Genomic DNA, 22,339 nt, shown 5'->3' with positions numbered 1-22,339 from the left:
TTTCAATTAGGTCCCTATACTCTTTTCTTTTCAATTGGGTCCTTATACATTATTTTTTTTTCAATTTAATCCCTATTAACGTTAAACGTCAAAAAAATATTAGTGAATTGTGAAATTACTTGTATACCCTTAGGGACCTAATTGAAAAAAAAAAACAGTATACGAACCTCATTGAAAATTCGATAAAACTATAAATATTGAATGAAAGATATTCCTATAATCCTTTTTATTTTGTCACTATTATTCTTTTACTTATTTATATACAAATTGTACCAAAAAATATCTTTTTTTTTTTACTTTTAAAATATCTTATCTTAAGAACATACAAAAAAAAGGAATGAATAAAATAAAACAGAAATAGTAGTAATAAGTATATATAAAATTCAATTTCCATCATTCAAGTATTCATTATGATTATGTAACATTTTATATTTACGTGGATTCATGGAATATAGTTTGTGTCTTTATCATATCATGGTACACCATAAAAAACCACAAGACTATGTAATTTGTGCTATTGAAATTTAAAATCTAAAAACGAAAACTATAGAAAACTTAGTTTCTTGTGTTGCAACCTCCCACTCTCTGAACCAGTATAGGAATCAATAATAACATTGATAACGGCCATTTTTGAGCCAAGAAGGATTTTGAAAGAGCAGACTTGAGTTCATCAGGTGTCCCAACAAGATAGTCCTTTCCACCAAAAGCTTCAATCAAAGCATGGTAGCCTGCTTTCGAAACAAAGGAAGTTGGAGCAGGATCATCTTTGTGAGGTCCATTAATCTCTTTGGAGTTCTCTAGTCACCACCATATACACCTTCATTTTTGAAAATAATCACTACTACAAGTACCTGGTACTGAACCAATGTCTAGATTGAAAAAAAAAAAGATAAGACATATAAGGCAATACATATTTTCTCAAGTATTAACAAAAGATAACGACAACAAGAACGGATAACAAGATTCAGGACAACAAGATTCGTTTATAATTTACCTTTACCACTACTCAGTACTTGCTAGTAACTAGTAAAAAACATCTCCTAGAACTTGAAATTTTGGGTTAATCCTATCTATTACAAAACTATTAGCTATGGACAGAAACATAAAAGAGTTCATGGAAGATCCTAATTCAAAACAATGGCAATAAAAATTTTTGCTAGCGTTTTATGATTTGTGGTTAGACCTTAAGTTGTTTCTATAAACATGTATTTGAGATATGCGTGAATCAACAGAATCAGTCGTCATATTCTCAATTTTATATACTTTTCATACTGGTTGTTACTTAACAATAATATATAGACTAAAATAAAAATCATTCCATTATATGATAATGAAAATATAACTAAAGATAAGGGCATCAATCTACATAACACAATGAAAGAGTAATTAAATAGATAAATATAAGAATGGGTTCAGCAGTATATACCTCAACTTCAATGGCACTAAATCCGAATCCAAAATCCCCTTCAACTGCAATAACAAATCAATCGAGACAAGTCACTACATCCGAATTGCACCGAGGCCAACCCCTATGGTCCCCCAAGTCCCTGCATCCAACCTAGTCCTGAGCTCTGTCTGAACCAACACAGCCCTACCTACATCCATAGTGTTTGCACCCTCAGACACCACTCCCGGGGCCGGGCTTCCAATTCCAAGAATTGCAATCTGTCTCAAGAATTAAAACAATATAGTAATTGAGTTGAGAGAATCACCATGTGATGACTTGCATCATCTACCATTCTTTCTTACATAAAGAGGACCATAAAAGAACATAAATCTCATTTTATCATTGCAATTCATGCATTATTTGATGAATATTATGGTACATTACTTTGAGAAGAGTTGTGCTGAATTTCAGGTGAAAAAGACATCAAAAATGGGAAGAAAACAGTAAAGAAGCTGGGCGTGTGAAACTAGCGTGCCACTTGGAGAAAACGCAACAAAAATGCACTGGCGTGGCACGCCAATACTGAAATCCAGAAGGAAGTCTCAAGCATTCACAAGGGGCGTGGCACGCTAGACCCTGGGCGTGCCACGCTAGTACAAAGTTCCAGAGAAGCAATAATGGAGGACACTAAAGGGGCGTGGCACACCAGGCTGGGCGTGGCACGCCTAAACCATCATCTACTGTGGGCGTGCCACTTGAGCCAAGGGGCGTGGCACGCCAGCTCATCACTCCAGGGGGAAACATCACTATGGCGTGCCACTTAGTATCGAAAGCGTGGCATGCCATCCCCAAGAAGTCACTTAGGCGTGCCACTTGAGGAACCAGGCGTGGCACGCCAAGCTTGAGAAGTCTACAAATGTATGGGCGTGCCACTTGAATAGGATGGCGTGGCACGCTGGTACAAAATTTCAGAGAAAGGAGTTGAAGGCCATATAGGTCTAGGCGTGCCACTTGGTATCGAAGGCGTGGCACGCCAGACTCTCATTTTCACTTTGGCGTGCCACTTAAGCAACCAGGCGTGGCACACCAATGCACAAAGAGGCCAAAGCAAGAGTTGGGCATGCCACTTAGTATCGAAGGCGTGGCACGCCAGCCCAAGAATGTCACTTTGGCGTGCTACTTGAGTGCTGGGCGTGGCACGCCAGCTGCTGGAACCAAGGCAAGATCAAGGGCGTGGCACGCCAGCCTCTAGGCGTGGCACGCTGGTACAAGTTTTCAGAGAGGATGAAGGAGGCCAAACACATGGGCGTGCCACTTGGTGTCGAAGACGTGGCACGCCACCCACTATTCCTCACTTAGGCGTACCACTTGAACCCCAGGCGTGGCACGCCATTGTCATTCAGAAAGCAAGAGCCATTAGGGTGTGCCACTTGAGTTCATGGCGTGGCACGCCAAACAGAAGAATCACTTGCCTCCAAAGGGCGTGGCATGCCAGACCTTGGGCGTGCCATGCTAGTTCAACTTTCCAGAAAGCTTGATCAAGCATACAACAAGGGCGTGGCACACCCTACCCTGGGTGTGCCACGCTAGTTCAAGTCTCCAGAGGCAAGAAGAAGAGGAAAAAGGCTAGGGCGTGCCACTTAAGCTCGAAGGCGTGGCACGCCATGCTACATGTGCATTAAAAGACCCTGGGTGTGCCACTTGAGCTCGAAGGCGTGGCATGCCAGGGATGTTATTAAAGAAGAACGTGCCACTTGAGGGACTGGGTGTGGCACGCCAAGCCAGAATTGAAGGAGCACGTGACACACCACTAAAGCGCCAGCCACACGCCAGCTGGGAAGTCACGCTTATTGAGTTTCTTTTCCCTCCAAATTGTAATTTTCCTTTTTCACTTTTGTAATTCTTTTATTTTAAGAACTAGAAGTAGTATAAACACCCCCAAGAAGTACTGAAGAGGGGTTAAGCAGTTAGGGAGACTAGTTTTGGATTCACTTTTACACTTCATCATCTTCTTTACTTTGGAGTACTTTTCTTTGAGCTATGAGTAGCTAAATTCCCTCTCATTGAGAGAGGGAGCTTTGTTGTACTTAATGGATTGATGATAGTGAAATTCTTCTTCTCTTTATTTTCTCTTTGATTTGCTAGAAGGAATTTCGTTTTTAATGCTTAGTGTTTAATTATCTTGGGAAAGAGATTGAATGCAAAATGGGTTTCATGGGAACCTTGGGAAAGGAAACATGAAACCATGCTTGAAATCCCTTCTCACATTTGAGTAGGATTTGGGTTTTGGTGTTTGGATATGGTGACATATAATCCTCTATCTACTTGGACCTATGATGATGTGTGGTATAATCGGGGACCAAGCATATCTCTCTTCATGAACAATTAGATCAAGGAATTGGCTATTGATCAAGATCTGAGAGATTGAGTCACCAAGGGATTCGGGCTCAATCAATCATGATTGCCAACAGGTCAATGAGTTACATGATTAAAGAGGATATAAGCTGAAATTGATCCAAAGAGACAACATCTCCTGATCTCAATGAATTTTCCCATTCTTATCTATCACTTTCTTTATAGCTTATTTTTACATTCTGCAATTCCCCATTCCCATTTACAATTAAGCCATTTATGATTCCGCACTTTACATTCTGTCATTTCCATTTCTGCACTTTATTGCTTCCCTTTACATTTTAGCCATTTACATTTCTGTCATTTATAATTCTGCAAATCACAATCTATTTGTTCCACTTGACTAATTCATCAATTGATTAAAACTGCTCAAATTTGCCAATCTCTGTGAATACGATCCCACTCCACTGTGGGTTATTACTTGATACGACCTGGTGCACTTGCCAAAAAACGGATTCACAAATTTTATAATGGGGTGTGAATTTGGCTCATCAAGTTTTATGGCGCCATTGCCGGGATTGGCTTAAATTTTCCAGTGATTAAATTGATTGTAGAGCTAAATTAAGTAATTTAATTTTCTTGTTATTTTATTTTATTTTATTCTTCTAGCACTTTTTATTTTTCTCTCATCTCTGCTCTGAGTTCTATTTCTTTTTCTATGATTATTTTAGTTACCCATCGTCCATATTTCCACTCTTCTAACTGTTCGATTAATTGCATCAACAAAGCTAACCACTAATCTCAACAAGATTTTTCTTACTTCACTTGTTCTCTGCTGGTTATTTGCCAAGTGTATGACAGGTAGAAGAGGAGAGACTTCATCTCCCTTTGATAGTGAAATTGAGAGGACCTTCCTTAGACTAAGGAGGGAAGCAAGAGGCAAAGGCATAGTTGGAGAGGAACTGGTGGAGGAAGATCTGCGAACCACCATGGATGACGAAGTACAGGACAATGTTGGAGGAGATGCTGGAAATCATGTTGGACAAAAAATGAGAGTCTTAGGATCCTATATCAACCCAAATCCAGGAAATTGTGGCAGCAGTATCCTAAAGCCAACAATCCATGCTAACAATTTTGAGTTGAAACATCAGCTCATCACACTTGTCCAGAATAATTGTTCATATGGATGAAGTGCCCAAGAAAACCCTAATCAACATCTCAACACATTCCTGAGGATATGTGATACTGTAAAGTCCAACGGGGTACACCCTGACATCTACAAGCTACTCTTGTTTCCTTTCTCACTCAGAGATAAGGCAGCAAAGTGGCTGGAATCATTTCCCAAGGAGAGCCTAACCACATGGGAGGATGTTGTAAGCAGATTCCTTGCAAGATTTTACCCTCCACAAAGAATCAACAGGCTGAGAACTGAGGTGCAAACTTTCAGACAACAAGATGGAGAAACACTCTATGAGGCCTGCGAGAGATTTAAAGATCTAACAAGAAGATGCCCACCAGAAATGTTCAATGAGTGGGTACAATGACACATCTTCTATGAAGGGCTATCCTATGAATCAAAGAAGGCCATGGATCATTCTTCAGGAGGCTCACTCAACAAGAAGAAAACCATTGAAGAAGCCATCGATGTCATCAAGACTGTAGCTGAAAATGAGTATTTCTATGCTTCAGAAATAACTTAGAAGAACGGAGTGCTAGAACTCAACTCTGTAGATGCTTTGTTAGCTCAAAACAAGGCAATAGCAGCACAAATAGCAGCCTTAACCAAGAAGATGGAGGCTAATCAAGTCTCAGCCATACAAAATCAGACTCCTCAACAAGAAGGTAGTGCATCAGAATCTGAAGGTGACTGGGAACAAGCTAATTATGTGAATAACTCATCCAGACCACCATATGATCCAAACTCTAAGACATACAACCCAGGTTGGAAGAACCACCCAAATTTTGGGTGGAGAAACAAGCAAAACTACAACCAGGACCACAACAAACCTTATCCATCAAACCAACACAACACTCATAACCCCAACCATCAAACAGACAACTATAGACCTTACCATAACTCACAAAACATATCATACCATAGCAACCAACCAATACACAATAACCTCCATCAAGACATACCACCCTCAACTATGCAACCATGTGAAATCAAGAGCAACTTTGAGAGGATGGAGGCTGCAATAGTACAACTGTCATCACAGATTACAGGAGCAGTCTCCACTCTTATGGAGAGACAAGCATAGACTGAAAGAAGGATAGACGCCAATCAAGAAGAATACAGGTCAAATATGAAAAATCAAGGCACAGCAATTTCAAAGTTGGAAGCACAAGTGGGGATCTTATCCAAGAAAATCCCACTGCCCACACACATATTTTCCAGTGATACCATGGCTAACCCAAGAGGGGAATGCAAGGCCATTACACTAAGAAGTGGGAAAGTTGTGGAGGAAGGACCCCCAAGCAAAGATAACCATGAAGAAGAAGTTGCAGAAAAGCATGGGAATAAGAATGAAGAAGAGACCCCTGCTCTATCTTCATCAAAACCAGTCCTGAAGCCTTATGTGCCAAAGGCACCATACCCACAAAGGCTGGGAAAAGGTGGGAAAGATGGCCAATTCTCTAAGTTTCTAGAGATCTTCAAGAAGCTCCAAATCAACATACCATTTGCTGAGGCATTAGAACAAATGCCACTCTATGTTAAATTCTTGAAAGAGCTTATAACAAGAAAGAGGAAATGGGAGGCAAAGGAGACCATAGTATTAACTGAGGAATGTAGCATCATCATACAAAAGAAGCTGTCTCAGAAGATGAAGGACCCAGGGAGTTTTCAAATCCCCTGCATCATAGGGGATATCACTATTGAGAAAGCCTTGTATGACTTGGGAGCTAGCATAAATCTCATGTCCTTAACCATGATGAGAAGGATGAAGATTGAGGAAGCCAAGCCAACAAGAATGGCACTCCAATTGGTTGACAGAACATTTAAGTTTCCACATGGGGTGGTGGAAGACTTGTTAGTAAAAGTGGGAGAATTCATTTTCCTAGCCGATTTGTTGTGCTGGACATGGAAGAAGAGACCAACACATCAATCATCCTAGGAAGGCCATTCCTAGCTACTGCTGGAGCCATCATTGATGTGAAAAAAAGGGAACTAGTCTTGAGATTGCATGAAGAGAAGATGGTCTTCAACGTCTTTAAAGCAATGTGTTACCCCAAAGAATCCATAGGAGAATGCATGACGGTAAACACCATGGAATAGATAGTTCAAGGGGTCCTAGAAGAAGAACAATGCGAAGGAACTATTGAGTTGGAACAAGCATCAAATGGAGAACCACCACAAGGAACCATGAATAATCCATTCATACCAAGCACCACAGATAACAAAGAAGCAGAGGCACCAAAACTAGAATTGAAAACCTTACCACCCAGCTTGAAATATGCATATTTGGGTGCCAACAACACTCACCCAGTAATCATAAATTCAAGTCTGAGTGAAGAGTAAGAAGAGGAGCTTATCCAAGTGCTAAGACAACAAAAGGATGCTATAGGCTAGACACTTACAGATTTAAAAGGGACCAGTCCTTCAATGTGCATGGATAAAATCCTACTTGAAGAAGATGCCAAACCTTTAAGGCAACAATAAAGGAGGCTGAACCTAACTATGAATGAAGTGGTTCAAAAAGAAGTGTTGAAATTATGCCAAGCAGGGGTGATTTACCCCATCTCAGACAACCCTTGGATAAGCCTGGTGCAAGTAGTCCCAAAGAAGGGAGGGATCACTGTTGTGTCAAATGAGAAGAATGAACTGATACCCACAAGGACAGTGACCGGATGGTGTATGCGCATTGACTATCGGAAACTCACTGAAGTCACCCGAAAAGACCATTTTTTCCTACCCTTAATGGACCAGATGCTTGAAAGATTGGCAGGACATGAGTATTATTGCTTCTTGGATGGGTATTCGTGCTACAATCAAATTGTTGTAGACCCCAAGGATCAGGAAAAAACTTCATTTACTTGTCCATATGGTGTTTTTGCTTACAGAAGAATGCCCTTTGGATTGTGCAATGCACCTGCAACATTCTAAAGGTGCATGCTCTCCATCTTTTCAGACATGGTTGAGAAGTTCATAGAAGTATTCATGGACAACTTTTCTGTGTTTGGAAACTCATATTTTGATTGCCTAGGCCATCTTGCTCTTGTGCTAAAAAGGTGCCAAGAAACCAACCTAGTTTTGAATTGGGAGAAGTGCCATTTTATGGTAACTGAGGGGGTGGTTCTTGGTCACAAGATTTCAAAATATGGTATAGAAGTAGACAATGCAAAGGTGAAAGTAATTGAAAAATTACCTCCACCATGCAATGTCAAGGCAATCAGAAGTTTTTTGGAGCACGCTGGGTTCTATTGGAGGTTTATCAAAGTCTTTTCAAAGATTGCAAAACCCCTTAGCACCTACTTGTCTCAAATACTCCCTTTAATTTTGATAAAGAGTGCATGGTAGCCTTTGATGAGCTTAAGAAGAGACTCTCCTCTGCACCTATTATAGCACCACTAAGCTGGGATCTTCCCTTTGAATTAATGTGTGATGCATTTGATTTTGTTGTTGGTGCTGTTCTAGGATAGAGAAAAGACAAGCTAGTACATGTTATTTACTATGCTAGCAAAGTCCTTAATGAGAATCAAAGGAACGATACCACCACGGAGAAAGAACTTTTAGCCATAGTCTTTGCTTTTGATAAGTTTAGATCATATCTTATTGGCTCTAAAGTAATTGTATTCACTGATCATAAAGCACTCGAATACTTGCTTACCAAACAAGAATCTAAGCCCAGATTAATAAGATGGATTCTACTGCTTCAGGAATTTGACATTGAAATTAAAGATAGGAGTGGAGCAGAGAACAAAGTAGCTGACCATCTCTCAAAGATTCCACAAGAAGAAGAAGAGACACACCAAGTTACAGTAAATGAAAGCTTCCCTGATGAGCAGTTGATGATGATCCGAGTAGTTCCTTGGTTTGCAGACATAGCTAACTTCAAAGCTATTGGGAAACTACCAAGCAACATCAACAAACACATAAGGAGAAAGCTAATCAAGGATGCCAAACACTACATTTGGGATGACCCCTATTTGTTCAAAAAGTGTGCTGATGGAATTTTGAGAAGGTGTGTCTCCCATGAAGAAGGGCAAAAAGTACTATGGCAGTGCCATGGATCCGCGTATAGAGGCCACTTCAGTGGAGAAAGAACAGCAGCAAAAGTGCTTCAATCTGGATTTTACTGGCCAACAATGTTCAAGGATGCCAATGAATTGGTGTCAAGATGTGATGAGTGCTGAAGAGCCGTTAATCTAACCAAGAGAAATGAGATGCCACAGCAATTCATATTAGAGCTAGAATTATTTAATGTATGGAGAATTGATTTTATGGGACCCTTCCCAACCTCCTACTCAAATAGTTACATATTGGTGGCTGTTGATTATGTCTCAAGATGGGTAGAAACCATAGCCACTACAACAAATGACAACAAAGTCGTGATAAGCTTCTTGAGAAGGAAAATTTTCAGCAGATTTAGAGTTCCTAGAGCCCTCATCAGTGATGGAGGGACACACTTTTGCAACAAACAACTTGAAACACTTATTCTCAGGTATGGAGTCAAGCACAAGGTGGCAACTCCATACCATCCACAGACCAACGGGCAAGCTGAAATCTCAAATAGGGAACTAAAAAGAATTCTTGAAAAAACTGTTGGAAGCTCAAGAAAGGATTGGTCTATGAAGCTGGATGATGCACTGTGGGCCTATAGGGCAGCCTACAAGACACCCATTGGGATGTCCCTATACCAACTGGTATATGGCAAGGCTTGTCACTTACTAGTTGAACTTGAGCATAGAGCGTTTTGGGCTCTAAAAATGTTAAACTATGATGAACAAGCTACTGGAGAAAGAAGATTAATGCAACTCAATGAGCTGGAGGAATTTAGAAATCAAGCATATGAGAATGCAAAAAGTCTACAAAGAAAACACAAAAAGGTGGCATGATCAAAAGATAGCAAGAAGGGAGTTCACTGAAGGACAAAAAGTGCTGCTGTACAACTCAAGACTCAAGTTCTTCCCTGGGAAACTTAAGTCTCAATGATCAGGACCCTTCACCATACTCAAGGTGTTTCCCTATGGTCATGTAGAGCTCATGGAGGACAAGACTCAGAGAACTTTCACTGTCAATGGCCATAGACTCAAACACTACCTTGGAGGCTCTTTAGAGGAGCAGAGAGTGAGCTATAAGCTCAACTAAAGATGGAGGAGTGTCAAGCTAGTGACAATAAAGAAGCGCTAGTTGGGAGGCACCCCAACACTTTATCCTTTTGATTTATTTTTTTAGAAGTAGTTTAAATTTCATTGCTTTAAATAGTTTAAATTTCAGTTTCACACTTGCGTTGCATTACCATTTAGAATTAGATTGCAAGAGGTAGGATAGGAAGTTTAAATATTAGCTTTAATAGTTAGGACACCTTTACATTCTGTTGTTTCTTTTATTCCGAAATTACAACTTGATAAATGCATTACTAATGGGAATAAATGGGCTGAGAACTAGCTAAAAGGCTAAGTTTGGTGTGGCCAATCACCCACTTAATCTAGGCTTACAACCATCTTGATAACTTGATTTTAAGAGTAAGCCTAGAGATTAAGTTTGGTATGGCCACCACCATACAAGGATCACCTAGCAAGCCCAAATTCTACTCAATCTGAAAGCACTTAATAATTTGGCAAAAGCATGAACATGATTTAATGAGTTCAAAAGAGGTTAGAAACAAAAGAAAATGAAAAGATTGGAGTTATTTCATCCTTATGAACACATTAACTATACAATGATAAAACCAATTTATTAAGATGCAATAGGATTAAGTTTGGTGTCCCAAGGGAAACCCATCAGTTGCAATCCCACTTACCCGTAACAAGAAAGAATGTGAAGGATTCTTTTGTCATTACTAACAGGTTTCAGTTTCATTTTCAGGAGAAAAGGTGGGACCTACATGGTAAATCACTCATAAAGCAAAGAAGTCAAAGTGTACTTACACTTTGGAACTCAATACATGCAGAAGGCACAGTGAGAAAAGGGTTGGCGCCTCTTCCTATGCTAGGCGCCACTCCCCAAGTGGGAAAACATTGAATCCTTTTTATTTCCCACCATTCAAATCACACCATTCACCCCTTATAAAAGCCTCACCTTCCCAACTCTTCTCCCACTTCAAACCCCTGATCACACACGAAAAACAGTCCAAACACCTTTCTTCCTCTTTTCTCTTTTCGCCTTCCACTACCTTTTTTCCCTTACTTCTTTCCTTTCTCTTGATTGGGACAATCAAGTCCTAAGTTTGGTGTTAGAGCAAAACCTTGTTTTGCTTGCCTCTCTTGCAGCCTCCCCCAATTTTTTTACAACCTCAAACACACTCTCTCAACCTAATGGCACCACCAAAAAGCTCAACCTCAAAGAAAAGAAAAACCAAGGAGCCAACCTCTGGATCCTCAAGCTCATCTTTCAATGAATACAAGTTTCTCTTTGCATTCAACCATAATCAATTCTATGGTTGGGTGAGTGAGATGGAGATCATTACAGAAGTTGGGTTCCAATTAGGGAGGAACGAGCATCCTGAAATCAACATTGAGATCAACAGTAGGGGCTGGTCACTCCTATGCAACCCACCAAGGAAGGTAGTTGAGAGCTTGGTGAGGGAGTTTTATGCTAACGCTATACCTCAACCAGAACAACACTATGGCTACATTAGCTATGTGAGGGGAAAGTCCATTGACTATAGCCCCTCCAGCATAGAGAGGATACTAATGGTGAAGAGGACAAGCTCCACCTGGAGCTATGAAGAAAGAATGAAGCAACAAGACCCTGGATTTGATGAAATTCTGAACGAGATTTGCGTGCTGAACGTGCAATGGATCAAGGACAAGGATGAGATACCCAACCAATTGAGAAGAAGGGATCTGAGCCCCCAAGCTAGAAGGTGGCTGAAATTTGTAAGGAGGTCCCTAATCCCCACATCCAACACTTCAGAGGTGACCAAGGAGAGAGCTGTGCTCATATACAACATCATGAAAGGTGAGAATGTCAATGTGGGGGAGATGATTGCCAACAACATTAACAAAGTGCTAAAAAGCACTAGTGACAACACAAGGTTGGCATTCCCCAGTATCATACAAAGGTTATGTGATGAAGCTGGAGTTGAAAAGATCATTGATTAGGTGATGGTGAAGCAAGATAAATTCATAACTGCCAAGAAGATGGCCAAAGTGGTGGCTGTTAACCCACTTCAGAGGGCCAGAGAACAAAGAGCTCATACTCATGGACTACAACAACAACAAGAAGAAGAAGAGGCAGAAGAGCAACCACACTTTCTAGCACTTCAACCACCACCACACTACCAATACCAGTAATTCCCTGAAGGATTCAACTGGAAACAACTACAAGGAGATGTACACCAAATGAAGGGAGACCTACACCACCTGAGGGAGGATGTTAACCAATTCAAGGAGACTCAGCAACAATAATGGAACCAAGTCAATGAGAATATCCAACAACTCCAAGGGAGTTGGGAGCATATGAGGAAGGAGCAGCAAGAACAATTTGACTGAGGAGAGGTGCGAAGTGCACTGGACAAAATAGAAGAGCAAGGCAAATGGCAACAGAGGAACCTTGCTGAGTTCAGGCATCTCTATGATGCCAGAACTATCTTCAGGAGGCAGTATGACATCAACACACAAGCGAAGTTAAATCACTTGTGTAATGTCGTAGCCGCTCTAAACCCAAGATACCCAACATTCATGCAAGGAATGGAGGAGTTGAGTGCAAGGCAAGAGGAAATTCTAGCCAAACACAAAGAGGATGAGAGGAATTACATGAGGAGGCTGGGATTTTGGAAGCCCAAGGATGCTAAGGCACAAGAAGGATCCTCCAAGAAGGATGAAGGTGGCTCCTCCCCTTCCAAGAAGAAGGACAAAGGAAAGGGGCAAATGAACTGAAGATGAAGCTGCTCAAGGTTGTTAAGTCCCATGGTTGACCCCCTCTAAATTCTGAATCATGTTTAAGCTTTTGTTTGATTTACTTTCTGTCAAAAATAAATAGTCATGCTAGGATAGTTTATGTTTTCTGCTTAGTTTTATTTCATGCTTGAAGTCCTTTATGAGTCCTTTAAACTACAAGAAAGAAAATGCAATGTATTTCAAGTCTTCCTTTTCAACATGAATAAAGTAGAGCTTGTCTTCATAAGAATTGCTGTGAGCTGTGCAAAAACAAGAGTAAGAGAAACCAAAGCCAAGAGAGATCATTCAACAAACTAAGAAACAAGGAACTAAGTGTAGAACTTTGAATGAACTAAAAAGAAAAAGAGTCATGGGAAACACTTAGTCTTAGAAGGTACAACAAGAAAAGGTTAAGGGATGCTCCTTGAATATCCATAGAACCAAGAAGTAGTAAGCAATAAAGATCCAAGGCTTTGAGCATCAACTACTAGGATGGGAAAGAAATATTAAAAAAGCTCAAAAGAGTTAAAGACCCTAGTAGATGCTTATGGTGAAGATGTGTCAAGAAAAGACCCGGGAAAGTAAATTCTTAGGGGTGGTGCTTCAACACCTAGTACCCTAAAACCAATTGGTTTGGGAGTGCTAATTGAAAGCCTAATTAAAGGGTTGTCTTGAGACAGAACACTTAGAGTCGTGGTCAAGAAAAGCACAACCAAAAAGAAAGTGAAACATCTCTTACTACTTCAAGGTGACAATCAATAGAAAGGATCCCTGAAACTTATTCTTGACAGAACCCTCAAAGATCTAAAAGTTCTCTATGACATTCCAACATTCATACATGTGTTGAACACTTAATCCTATCCTTAGTTATGTTGCATTCATTCAAAGGCCAAGATCTCAATTTATAAAAGGGCTACTCACATTGATTTGCTTGGGATAAGCAAAGCTTAAGTTTGATGTTGTGATGACTTGCATCATCTACCCTTCTTTCTTGCATAAAGAGGACCATAAAAGAGAATAAATATCATTTGATCATTGCAATTCATGCATTATTTAATGAATATTACGGTACATTATTTTGAGAAGAGTTATACTAAATTTCAGGTGAAAAAGACATCAAAAATGGGAAGGAAGTAGTAAAGAAGCTGGGCATGTGAAACTGGCGTGCAACTTGGAGCAAATGCCACAAAAATGCATTGGCGTGGCATGCTAGGAGCTAGGCATGGCACGCCAGTACTGAAATCCAGAAGGAAGTCTCAAGCATTCATAAGGGGCGTGGCAAGCCAGACCCTGGGCGTGCCACGCTAGTACAAAGTTCTAGAGAAGCAACAATGGAGGACACTAAAGGGGCATGGCACGCCAGGCTGGGCGTGGCACGCCTAAACCATCATCTACTGTGGGCGTGCCACTTGAGCCAAGGGGCGTGGCATGCCAGCTCATCACTCCAGGGGGAAACATCACTATGGCGTGCCACTTAGTATCGAAGGCGTGGCACGCCAGCCCCAAGAAGTCACTTAGGCGTGCCACTTGAGGAACCAGGCGTGGCACGCTGATAAACCCCGATTTTGTGGTTTATCTTGTGCTTATTTTAGGAGATTTTACCATCTTTTTCCACATTTATTCAATGAAATATCATGATTTTGTAATTCTCCCTTGAATTGTGCTTAAGTATAAAAACATGCTTTTTAGGCCCTAAATTAGTGATTTTGATTCACTTTAATTCCATTCGATGCCTTGACATATTTTTTGAGTGATTTCATGTTCATAAGGCAAGTATTGAATGGAAGAAATGAGTAGAAAAGCATACAAAGGGGAGAATGCATGAAGAAACAAGGATTGGGAATGCATCAATGGACGCGCACGCGTACAAGGCACACACACGTAAAAGTGGTTTCGCCTAAAGACGCGCACGCGTACATGCCGCGTCCGCGTGGATGAAGAATTTTCCAATCGACGCAGACGCACACATGGCGCGCACGCGCCGATACTCTCACATGGCCTACTTAAAGGCAAAATGCTGGGGGCGATTTCTGAGCTGCCCAGGCCCAAATCTAACTTGTTTCTGAGTGTATTTCATGCAGAATTGAAGTCCAAGCAAAGGGGGAGCAATTGTTTGTAGCATTAGCATCATGTAGGTTAGTTTCTAGAGAGAGAAGCTCCCTCTTCTCTCTAGAATTAGGTTAGTTTAGCTTAATTCCATCTTAGATCTAGGTTTTGATTATTGTTCTCATCTTGTTTCTTCTACAATTTCATACTTCTACACTTTGATTCTCTTAGTCTCTCTTTTTTACTATCCTATTTTGCTCTCTTTTATGTTTATGAATGCTTATGTTGAATTTTGTTTACATTGAATGAAATTTAATGTTTGATGTTCTTTTTATTAATGATTTGTAGTTGGTAGATTTTACTATTCTTGCACTTTGACCATGCTTTTCTTATACACCCACCAAGTGTTTGACAAAATGCTTGGTTGGACTTTAGAGTAGATTTTGAACATTCTTGGCTTGGAAAGAGTAATTAGGTGATCTTGAGTCATGAAAACCCAACTGATGTTGGTGATCTAGAGTTGTTAGCTAATATTGTTTTCATTGACGCTAATCTTTTGCTAATTTAATTAGTAAGTTGATTAGGACTTTTGGATTGAGATTAGCTAGTCTTATTAGACTTTCTCTCATGGAAGATAATATGATACCTTCTTCCAATGTTGGAGATGATGTAATAAGATAAATTCTTGTTTATATTTGTGACATGATTAATTAGTCTTGTTTGACTTTCTACCTATGTGAAGATGACATGATACATTCTTCCGTTTGTTGGAGTTAACTAGATAAGATGAATTAATCATTGCATGACTAGGATGGAAGGCCTATGATCTCAATTCTTGCCATGAATGTCTCTCTTTATTAATAATTGCTTCCTTTATTTACTTGCTTGATTTACTCTTCTTGCCATTTATTTTGTTGCCCCTCTTATCAACCAAAAACCCCCTTACCCCTTCATAGCCAATATGCATACACTTCATTGCAATTCCTCGTGAGACGACCCAGAGTCTAAATACTCTGGTTAATTCTTGTTTGGGGTTTGTTATCTGTGACAAAACCATAAATTTTTGTATGTGAAGACTCTTTGTTGGTCTAGAACTATACTTCCAACGATAATTCAATTGAAAAATTCTATATTAACAAAGAATTCGCTCATCAAAATGGCACCGTTGCCGGGGAGTTGTAATGGTGTTATGTTATTGGTTATTGTATATATGTGAATATTGTAAATAGGGTTTACCTTTTGCTTCTTTGTTAGTTTTTGCTAGTTTTAGGATTTAATTTTCTTGCTTCTTATTTGATTTTGTTTTCATTTTCTCTTGCTATCATGAATTCTCACTTTGGCTATGAGTTTGGTTCAAACTATGTTGTAGAAAATGGGAACTTCAATGAAGATGTGCATCAAGGATGGGATAACCAAAGGTGGGAGGAGCCATATGCATATGATCAATCCTCATGGCAACAACCTCCACCAATGCACTATGAAGAAGAGCCATTCTATGATGTATATCAATCCAATGGCTATGGTGAATCCCCTTGTGACTTTCAAGAACCACCATCATATGCCTATAAGCCATATCCCCAACATAACCCTCAACCATACTCACAAGCCCCTTCTTACCAACCATCTTCATATGACCCTAATCCATATCCATCCTACCAATAATCATATGAGCCATATGAACCACACATAGAGCCACCACTACTCCAACATCAACATTTTCAAGAGCCGCCCCCTCCATATTATTACCAAGATGAACCACCTCCAATACATGAAAACTTTCAACCACAAGATGAACTTTACTTTCCCCCACAACCTTCTATGGAAGAATACTTATGTCCTTCAATCCAAGAGTCATATGATCCTACTCGTGATATCCAAGAGGAACAAGAGTCAAGGGATCGTCTCAAGGAAGCATTGGATCAATTTCAAGCAACCATGGAGTGTGTTGTGCAACAAATAGAAAGAATGGGAAATATTGAACCACCACAACTCTACCTAAAAGAGCCACCTTCCGACTATAATACCTTTCCCTCAAATAATGAACCTTCTCTTCTACCATTACCTCCCGATGAAGGCTTTATGCTAAAATTAAGGGATCTTGAATCTCATATCTTAAGGCAACACAAGGAGGATGAAAAGAAATTTGAAGAGTTAAGAGCAGAAATGGCTATCATGGTAGAAGCCATTGGTAACATAGTCTCATCCCGCCTAAGCCTATGCGATCAAGGCACTTCCATTGTGGAATGTGGAGAAGCAACGAAGGAGCTTAGTGAGGGAATGAACTTGAAGCTCCAAGGTGAAGAAGAGGAGTTAAAGCAAGAAATGCAATAAGAGGAGGAGGTAGAGATTATTGAAGAAGAGGAAGAAGTGGTTGAAGACTTAGGAGATGCGGAACCACCTTGGGAGTCTAGGATTGGTGAAAACCCCTCCAAGATGATTGAATTTGATGCTAAGGAGGAATGTGCACAACCTCCAAGGCATATCCCTTATGAAGAATTGGATGGGATAGAGCAAGAATTGAGTCCCCTTGGTGATGAAGATCAAGCATCAAGTCTTAGTGGTGAAGAATCCTTTGAGCATAAAGAACCTTCTTCCGTTGGGTTTGAAAGCGTTGTGGAGGTAAATTTTTCTCACCCTCCCAATTATGACTTGAGTAAGGGAAAAGGCTTAGATAATATTATTGAACAAAGGATCACATTTGAGAAAACTTGTGAAGAGGTGGAGATCCTTAGAAAAAGGAGGATGGAAATTGAATACGCTTTGTCAAGACCCTTAGGAGCTTCTTTGCCTAGGTTACCATCTACTCCTACATTTGAGTGGGTAAAATTCATTTCTATTGCCTTTATTATCCCACTCGAATATGGCTTGCTTGAAACGGATGGTCAACTTAGGATACTTTGTGGGATGAAGCGTAAAAGAAAGATGTTTCGTGGTTGGCGTTGCAAATCAAGGCTCATTAGGATTGATGCATCAAACATGAAATACAAAGGTTGGACTAGTGCTCAATTGGACGGGTCTAGGAGAATAGTTTGGTGCTTCCATGAGAATTCATCTCTCTTGCCACCCGGAGAAAATCACCATGATAAACTCAAGGACGGGTGTGAAAACAAAGTGTGGGATTCGGATCGCACAAGGAAGATCAACTTTGGGAGCCTATGGTTTGTGAAGAACTCCATCAAAGCTTGGAGTTACTAACTTTGAATGATGAAGCACAATGGAAGTCCAAGCATTGGTGGATGTTCAAAGATGGATTCAATCACAAGCCACCTTGATGAGGAGCTCCCCATAAGTCCAACTTAAGGACAATAAACAAAAGTGCTAGGTGGGAGGCACCCCACCATGGTAACATCTTTTCGTTTTCTCTTTTGTACATATTGGTAAAATAGGTTTAATCTCATGTTTTGATTGATTTGTTAAGTTTGTTTGGTATTCTAGTAGGTTAAATAAGGTTTTATGATGTTTTGGTAGTTGTTTGGAGGTTTGAAATGCTTGGTTTGGTGCAAAAACATAGAAAAATTTTGAAAAACAGAGCACCACTGGTGCACGAAATTGCGATCATCAACAATGGCACCAAAGACTTAGTGCTCTCAAACAGGAATCACACTTTGTCACAACTTTGCACAACTAACCAGCAAGTGCACTGGGTCGTCCAAGTAATAAACCTTACGTGAGTAAGGGTCGATCCCACGGAGATTGTCGGCTTGAAGCAAGCTATGGTCACCTTGTAAATCTCAGTCAGGCAGATTCAAATGGTTATAGAGTTTTGATAATAAAAATATAAATAAAATATAAACTAGGATAGAGATACTTATGTGATTCATTGGTGAGAATTTCAGATAAGCGTATAGAGATGCTTTCATTCCTCCTGAACCTCTGCTTTCCTGCTGTCTTCATCCAATCATTCCTACTCCCTTCCATGGCAAGCTGTATGTTGGGCATCACCGTTGTCAATGGCTACATCCCGTCCTCTCTGTAAAAATGGTCCAATGCGCTATCACTGCATGGCTAATCATCTGTCGGTTCTTGATCATACTGGAATAGGATTTACTATCCTTTTGCGTCTATCACTACGCCCAGCACTCACGAGTTTGAAGCTCGTCACAGCCATCCCTTCCCAGATCCTACTCGGAATACCACAGACAAGGTTTAGACTTTCCTGATCTCAGGAATGGCCGTCCATGGGTTCTAACTTATACCACGAAGACTCTAATATCTCGGACTCGGTCCCCTGTATTAGATACCTAAGAGATACTCATTCTAGCTTGTTTGCATGTAGAATGGAAGTGTTTGTCAGGCACGCGTTCATAAGTAAGAATGATGATGAACGTCACATAATCATCACATTCATCATGTTCTTGTGTGTGAATGGATATCTTAGAATAGGAATAAGCTTGAATTGAATAGAAAAACAATAGTACTTTGCATTAATTCATGAGGAACAACAGAGCTCCACACCTTAATCTATGATGTGTAGAAACTCTACCATTGGAAATACATAAGAACAAGGTTCAGGCATGGCTGAGAGGCCAGCCCCCATGATCTAAGAACTAAACGTCCCAAGATGTCAAATACAATAGTAAAAAGTCCTATTTATGCTAAACTAGTTACTAGGGTTTACAGAGATAAGTAAATGATGCTGAAATCCACTTCTGGGGCCTGCTTGGTGTGTGCTTGGGCTGAGCATTGAAGCTTTCACGTGGAGAGGTCTTTCTTGGAGTTGAACGCCAGTTTATAACCTGTTTCTGGCGTTTAACTCCACTTTGCAACCTGTTTCTGGCGTTTAACTCTAGAATGCAACATGGAACTGGCGTTGAACGCCAGTTTGCATCATCTAAACTCGGGCAAAGTATAGACTATTATATATTGCTGGAAAGCTCTGGATGTCTATTTTCCAACGCAATTTAGATCGCGCCATTTGAAGTTCTATAGCTCCAGAAAAGCCACTTTGAGTGCAGAGAGGTCAGAATCCAACAGCATCTGCAGTCCTTCTTCAACCTCTGAATCTGATTTTTGCTCAAGTCCCTCAATTTTAGCCAGAAAATACCTAAAATCACAGAAAAATACACAAACTCATAGTAAAGTCGAGAAATGTGATTTTTATTTAAAAACTAATAAAAATATACTAAAAACTAACTAAATTATACTAAAAACTATGTAAAAATAATGCCAAAAAACGTATAAATTATCTGCTTATCATAACACCAAACTTAAATTGTTGCTTGTCCCCAAGAAACTGAAAATCAAATAGGATAAAAAGAATAGAATATACTATAAATTCCAAAATATCAATGAAACTTAGCTCCAATCAGATGAGCGGGACTAGTAGCTTTTTGCCTCTTGAATAGTTTTGGCATCTCACTTTATCCCTTGAAGTTCAGAATGATTGGCATCTATAGGAACTTAGAATTCAGATAGTATTATTGATTCTCCTAGTTCAGTATGTTGATTCTTGAACACAGCTACTTTATGAGTCTTGGCTGTGGCCCTAAGAACTTTGTTTTCCAGTATTACCACCGTATACATAAATGCCACAGACACATAACTGGGTGAACCTTTTCAGATTGTAACTCAGCTGTGCTAAAGTCCCCAATTAGAGGTGTCCAGGGCTCTTAAGCACACTCTTTTTTTTTTCTTTGGACCTTGACTTTAACCGCTCAGTCTCAAGTTTTCACTTGACACCTTCACGCCACAAGCACATGGTTAGGGACAGCTTGGTTTAGCCGCTTAGGCCAGGATTTTATTCCTTTAGGCCCTCCTAACCACTGATGCTCAAAGCCTTGGATCCTTTTTATTACCCTTGCCTTTTGGTTTTAAGGGCTATTGGCTTTTTGCTCTTGCCTTTTGGTTTAAAGAGCTTTTGGCTTTTTCTGCTTGCTTTTTCTTTTTTTCTTTTTCTCTCTTTTTTTTCGTCATTTTTCTTTTCTGCAAGCTTTGTTCTTCACTGCTTTTTCTGGCTTCAAGAATCAATTTTATGATTTTTCAGATTATCAAATAACATTACTCCTTTTTCATCATTCTTTCAAGAGCCAACATATTTAACATTCATAAACAACAAATTCAAAAGACATATGCACTGTTCAGGCATTCATTCAGAAAACAAAAAGTATTGTCACCACATCAAAAATGGTTAAACTAGTTTCAAGGATGAATTCGAAACCATGTACTTCTTGTTCTTTTGTAATTAAAACATTTTTTTATTTAAGAGAGGTGATGGATTCATAAGACACTCATAGCTTTAAGACATAGACACTTAAACACTAATGATCATCTAGTAAAAACACAAACATAGACAAATATGATAAGCATAAAAATCGAAAACAGAAAACAAATAGACAAGGAGATTAAGGAATGAGTCTACCTTAGTGAGGGTGGCGTCTTCCTCTTCTTGAAGAACCAATGGTGCTCTTGAGCTCCTCTATGTCTCTTCCTTGTCTTTGTTGCTCCTCCCTCAGAGCTCTTTGATCTTCTCTAATCTCATGGAGGATGATGGAGTGCTCTTGGTGCTCCATCCTTAGTTGTCCCATGTTGGAACTTAATTCTCCTAGGGAGGTGTTGATTTGCTCCCAATAATTCTGTGGAGGAAAGTGCATCCCCTGAGGCATCTCAGGGATTTCATGGTGAGGAATTTCCTCATGCTCCTGTTGAGGTCCCTGATCTCTTGTTTGCTCCATCCTTTTCTTAGTGATGAGCTTTTGAGATGAATCTCTCCATCTTCCATGACTCAGAGGTTGAAGCTTTTGTCTTCCCTTTCCTCTTTCTAGAGGTTTCTCTGGCCTTAGGTGTCATAAATGGTTATGGAAAAACAAAAAGCAACGCTTTTACCACACCAAACTTAGAAGGTTTGCTCGTCCCCGAGCAAAAGAAGAAAGAAAGTAGTAGAAGAAGAAAAAAATGGAGGAGATGGAGGGAGAAGGTGTATTCGGCCAAGGAGGGTTTTAGGTGGTTTGTATGATGGTTTTGGAGGAGTAATGGAGGTGATTGGTGGAAGTTATTTGGGGAAGAGAGTTATGAAAAGGTATGAAGAGGAGAGAAGAAGTGGTGGAGATCCTGTGGGGTCCACAGATCCTGAGAGGATTTTGTGGGGTCCACAGATCTAGTGGGGCCAAGGACTTAACATCCCTGCTCCACTTAGGCGTGTAAAACGCCCTTGCTATGCAATGTTGGCGTTTAACGCCAGACTGCTGCCTGTTTCTGGCGTTAAACGCCCAAATGTAGCCTGTTTCTGGCATTTAACGCCAGGTAGATGCTTGTTTCTGGCGTTAAACGCCAGCTTGGTGCTTGTTTCTGGCGTTAAACGCCAGACAGATGCTTGTTTTTGGCGTTTAAATGCTAGAATGCTCCTCCTCCAGGGTGTGCTATTTTTAATGCTGTTTCCTAATGTAAGTAGAAGAAGAAAAGAAATTCGAGCACAGAAAGAGGAGAGGGTTCGAATTTTTAAATGAAGAGAAGTGTTAGTAAATAAATAAAATAATTAGAAAGAGATGAGGGGGAGAGAATTTCGAAAATTAA

At 40.0% G+C, this 22,339-nt stretch overlaps 1 pseudogene; it reads right to left on the bottom strand.

Annotated features, from left to right (window-relative positions):
- Positions 1-544: 544 nt before the first annotated feature.
- On the bottom strand, positions 545-1,739 carry LOC107636434 (2-hydroxyacyl-CoA lyase-like; annotated as a pseudogene).
- Positions 1,740-22,339: the final 20,600 nt, after the last annotated feature.

This window comes from Arachis ipaensis, chromosome B4, assembly GCF_059453495.1.
Source record: "Arachis ipaensis isolate K30076 ecotype BB chromosome B4, ASM5945349v1, whole genome shotgun sequence".
In the NCBI taxonomy this organism is placed as follows: domain Eukaryota; kingdom Viridiplantae; phylum Streptophyta; class Magnoliopsida; order Fabales; family Fabaceae; genus Arachis; species Arachis ipaensis.
The sequence above is the reverse complement of the archived record's forward strand: the minus strand, read 5'-3'. Positions and strand labels throughout refer to the sequence as shown.